We start from the raw sequence: 5,526 nt of genomic DNA, 5'->3' as shown, positions 1-5,526 counted from the left end.
GAGAGAGAGAGATAGAGATAGAGATAGATAGATAGATAGAGAGAGAGAGAGAAGAGAGAAAAGAAAGAGAGAAGAAGATAGAGAGAGAGAGAGAGAGAAGAGAGAGAGAGATAGATAGATAGAGAGAGAGAGATAGAGAGATAGAAGAGAAGAAGAGAGAAGAAGAGAGAGAGAGAGAAGAAGAAGAGAGAGAGAATAGAGAGATAGATAGAGAGAGAGAGATAGAGAGAGAGAAGATAGAGAGAAGAAGAGAGAGAGAGAGAGAGAGAGAGATAGAGAGATAGAGAGAGAGAGAGATATAGATAGAGAGATAGATAGAGAGAGAGATAGATAGAGATAGAGAGAGAGATAGAGAGATAGATAGAGAGAGAGAGAGAGAGAGAGATAATGTGAGTTTTTTAAAGGATCTAAAATAGGATTTGATTAATTCTGTAGAATCCAGTTTGGAGGCGGGGCTTCTCTGCAGCTTCACAATATTTCATTCAGATATTTAGACATATTTTACAAAGATATTGCATTTTGGGATATTGCACTAGTAGATATTGTGATTTCAATAAAATGATTAATTGTGCGGCTCTATTTCATAATTTTTAAAAGGTCGATTCAGATAATGGTCAGGTTTTAGATCTTACTGTATGTGAGATTGTTTTATGTGAAAACTGTTTGCACATTGTGTTTGTTTGATTCCACTTGCAAAAAGTAATAACAGCTACATATTCAATATTAAACTCATAAAACATCTCAATTTCAATCCATAAGTTATTTATATTTAATCAGAAGCTTCCTTGAAATGCTCCAAGTCTTCAAACACTTCACAGGTTTCACCACCAGAGGGCGCCGCAGAGCTTTACACAGACTCACTACTCATCATGAAGAAGAATACTTTATATACGGTATATATTATTATTAATGCGTTCATGTGTTCCTCACTTTAATGGTAATTGTTCCTTTTAATTCTTTAATATCAATATGAACAATGATACCAGTTTAATTAAGTTAAAAAGACAAATACAAAATAGATGTTTTAACTTTAAAAAAAATGTTATAATCAGATATTTTTCAGTGAAATGACATTAAAAAAAAGATGGATTCGATTTTACAAACATTTCTGATTAAATCTGCAAAACGTGACTTAGTGGTTGTTAAACAAAGTGATGTGTAACTTTAATAAACCGTTATAGAAAGCACATTATAGGCTCTGTCTGCTGCACTTTGCATACATTGAAGCAGGTCATGATAACTGTTTTCACATCATATGAACCAATCAGCAGCTTGGTGATCAATCCATCTGAACCGTACCTTCAGATGGTGCCTGCGGCTCGAATTCATCTTCTTGCTGCAAAGATCAGAAATAACTGTGTCAGGGTCTCATGTATTAAAACACTGATTAGCTCTTTCCCCTGATGTGCTAAAGGAGGTGTCGACAGCTCTCCTCTGTGAGTGGAGGGTTGGTTTCAGGTGAACCCTGAAAGGTGTTTGAGCTAACCCCAGAAACACATCCTGTCTGCAGCAGCTCTCCTTCACACGGCTGAATATCACTGATCGCACTTTGGATTCTTTTACAATCGGACATAAAGCCCTCTCTGCTCTGAGACCTTCGCTTAGGGGTAAGGAAACAGTGTCGAAAAGAAAACCTTTAACAACAACAACAACAACAACACTTTATTCCTCCCTACGTCTTCTCCTTTTTGCCGTTCATCCTTCCTTCACTCGATTCCTTCCTCATCTTCCTTCCTCTTGTCGTTGCTTCTTTCTTTCTTTCTTTCTGTATCTCCTGTTTCCTTCCTTCCCATTTTCTCTTCTCATCACTTTTTCTTTCTTTCTTTCTCTTGCACTTTTTAAATAAAATCTGCACCGTCAGCACAATAACTTTGACCTGCACACACACATTTAAATATATCTAACAATCCGGACTCAAATGTGTTTTTATGTTCATTTAATTCATGTCTTGTTTGAACAGTTATTTACTAATTTAAACGCTGATCTTTAATCTGTATTAATCTGTACCGTACTTTCGCTCTCACTCTGTTGCTGTTCAAATCCTGAATTTAATTCATATAGCTCCATCTTATCTTATTCCCTAAATCCTCCTTTCCTTCCTTCGATCCCTCCTTTCCTTTTCCTTTGTTCGTCTTTTGCTTCTTTCGTCTCTCCATAATACTTTGTTCTTTCCTCTGTGACCTTTCCTATATCCTTCTTCTTTCTGTTACTTTTGATTTGATGTCTTATATTCTTCCTTCCTTTGATTGAGCTGATTCAGACGCCTTGTAATTAAACCTTGAGACAAGTTTTCACCCAGAACAAGTCCTTTTCTTTACCTTGGTACCCACTACCCATCCATGCTGACGCTTAAAATACAACTTTGGAATCAGGAATTTTGCACGCAATCAGAAATGCTGTCAGACTATGAGACGACATAATTACGGAAGACCGTTAGCGCCACATGGGAACTTCTTTTGAGATCAGACCAAAGGTGAACTTATTTATTTTTGTTCTGAGATTAAAGTCAAAGCTCTAAGGAAATACCAACTCTGACTTTAATCTCAGAACTTCAATCAACTCAAACAATCCTAACCCTCATCCGAAGATAATTACAAATCACTCATTGATAGCAGAGACACTTACTCAGACATGATGGCGGTTGTCTTTCTTCACAGCCTGTTTGACAGAAAAGAAGAAGAAGAAGAAGTTATTGAGAGTAAACAATGCTTTCATCCGCACTGCGCTTAAATATGGGAGACCCTCCTCCTCCTTCGTGTGAAAGGCGACCTCAGAGAGCTTTTGATGAGCAGCTGAGTGTTGACAGAGCTAAGTTTGGACGCCGGGGTTTGGGTCGCATGACGCCGGCGATAAGCTTCTCTGCAGGTGCTCAAACCCCAAGATCCCGCGGGAATTAACACTTCAACTCCTTTCAGGGAGGGGGGAATGTGCAGCGGCAGCAAGAAGACCAACACACACACACACACACACACACACACACACACACACACACACACACACACACACACACACACACACACACACACACACACACACACACACACACACACACACACACACACACACACACACTCAATCAGTTTAAACAAGCTGCTCTGATCAGATTGCACGAGTTATTTATGACTATAAATAATTCAGGTTTCGTTTTCCGTCTCATTAAAAAGGCGGTAAAACGAGCTGGAGATATCTGAGCACCGGGAGATATTCACACTTGATTAAAGACTTAAATTGGCATGTATTTGCATATTTTCAAAACATTTCGGTATCAAAACATCTCTCTATGTTTAGTTTGTAACCACAACACTCAAGATTAAATGATTTAAAATCAAAATGCAATGTAAAATAAGTTGTTTTTATCTTTTAAAGCATTTATTTACCCCTGGTATAAAACCCAGAAAGGTCCAGCCCGTGCGTTGAACACACATTCTGAAACTAATAGCTTTAAAAAACTACAAAATGATCACCTAGTAGTCACAGCTAAATCTAAGAGATCACTTCCATCCGCTCGAATTCAATGACATTTCTGGAAAAACTCCTGAAACTGAACTGCATTAAAGTAGAAATCTCAACCCGTGGGCAGATTTTGTCTTTGATGGCTAAATGTGACTCCAGAATACCTGGCAAGGATCACAATCTGTTGCAGCGCACTCTCCAAAAACAATCAAATCTAACCATCTTCTCTAAATGTACCCAGGAGATCTCATGCAGCCAAACACCATGACTCAGAGATCAAAGTGTAAACGCTCAAAACGCTCAACTTTACCGAAATCAGTCGAGTTTTTGAATTGCAGCCAAATGCTTCAAAAGAGTCAGAAGCCTCATTAAAACCTCTCCTTCACCCTGATCACATCCTCTGCACTTATTAACAATCCTCAGAGGTCGAGAGCTTTTCACCTCAGCACCCATGAACCAGCTGCACTGATGCATGCAAGAGAGGAAGAGGAGGAGGTCGAAGAAGAAGCTGGGCTCACCTACGAGTAGAAAGAGTCCAGGAGTAGGATAACACTGAGGAGAAATCACCCCGGGGTGTATATATATATAGGGGGGCTCAGATATGGATATGGAGCCCCTGGTTATGGAAATGCAGGATCCTCAGACCAATCGGCCAGAAGCTGCTGGAATCTCATCGACCCCTGCCAACGTCTCAACAAGGCATCGTCGAGGAGGAGCCTGGGATCATTTTAGGACTCTGCTCAGCGCCACGAGAAGCTATAAAGAGAGGGAAAGGACTATAAAACCATCAGGGGCCAAAACGTTTAGCCGTGTACGAGGAAAGAGGAGAGTCTCTTCTGATTACTGGGAGGGTATAAACACCTGAGGCTGCATCGGTGAGGAGAGAAATAAAGACTTTATGGGAGAAAGGGAAGGGGACGTTCCAGGTGAAATACGTTGGTTATCTGTTTAGACACCATTAAATATTAAGAGTCTTAAAGAAATACTTCCGCCACAAAATTATCAATTACTATTTGTTTTCACCATGTTAAACAAAGAATCTGAAAACTGAGTCTTGATGAATTTAAGTAAATCCGGTACACGCCAAACTATAAAGAGTGGTGCAGGAATAGGTCCGAAAACACTGGTTGTTATCCTGAAAAAACGTCTGTGGTAAAAACAAGATGAGGAGATTTTAACCGTTTTGCTCTACGACATAAAATACCCTACTGGTGGAATTAAAAGTGTCTAAAGAGACGACTAAATGCCATCACACCCAACATTAGCCTCCTTTAGCTTAGCGGTGGTGACGTGAAGTCATGTGACCGTGCTGTAGTTCCTTTATAGCCCAACATTAGCCTCCTTTAGCTTAGCGGTGGTGACGTGAAGTCATGTGACCGTGCTGTAGTTCCTTTATAGCCCAACATTAGCCACCTTTAGCTTAGCGGTGGTGACGTGAAGTCATGTGACCGTGCTGTAGTTCCTTTATAGCCCAACATTAGCCTCCTTTAGCTTAGCGGTGATGAAAGCCATTAGCTTTGCGATGCTTACTTTATTTTCAGCCAACAAAAAACGTAATAAATTCGCCTCTGTATGAAAACAGTTTTTTCTGTATTGACTGCGAAAGACTTCTTCCGGAATAGGCCTATGTGTTTTAAATACGGTTAATTATCAGTCTCAACCTCCAGCCGGACTCACAAGAGGACTCATCCTTTAAAGTTGGCCAGAAGTCAGATCTTCACCGCCGCCTCACTTACCGCCTTCAGCTGTGGAGATCGTATCGGATGGTTTTAAGCCTCCGTTTACACAGCTGCCCGACACCTCTGAACACTAACGAGGCTAAAAGTTCACAGGCATGCTAACGAAGAGCTATGATGCTCATAGACAGCTTAAACTAGCGGATATATACACCAAACAAAGGGGGGGGGGGGGGAACTCTTAAAAAACCCTGATATGCATGCCTTAACATGCATGTAATAACTGTTAAAGGTCCCAGGTCATGGCCATTTCTACTGATCATAATTCCATTGTTGAGGTCTACTAGAATAGATTTACATTGTTCAATGTTCCAAACTCACATTGGTTTCTCATAAA

At 40.1% G+C, this 5,526-nt stretch overlaps 1 long non-coding RNA gene across 1 annotated transcript; it reads right to left on the bottom strand.

The window, feature by feature from the left end:
- Positions 1–1,249: 1,249 nt before the first annotated feature.
- Positions 1,250–4,052, bottom strand: LOC104947387 (uncharacterized). Its single transcript, XR_798557.1, has 3 exons — positions 3,972–4,052; positions 2,626–2,658; positions 1,250–1,336 (listed from the first exon to the last, which is right to left on the bottom strand). It is a non-coding gene; the product is annotated as an uncharacterized lncRNA (long non-coding RNA).
- Positions 4,053–5,526: the final 1,474 nt, after the last annotated feature.

The sequence above is a fragment of the Notothenia coriiceps genome, unplaced genomic scaffold (genome assembly GCF_000735185.1).
Source record: "Notothenia coriiceps isolate Sejong01 unplaced genomic scaffold, NC01 NC01_scaffold00012518, whole genome shotgun sequence".
NCBI lineage: Eukaryota > Metazoa > Chordata > Actinopteri > Perciformes > Nototheniidae > Notothenia > Notothenia coriiceps.
Note: the sequence above shows the minus strand (reverse complement) of the source record. Positions and strands in the feature narration are given on the sequence as shown.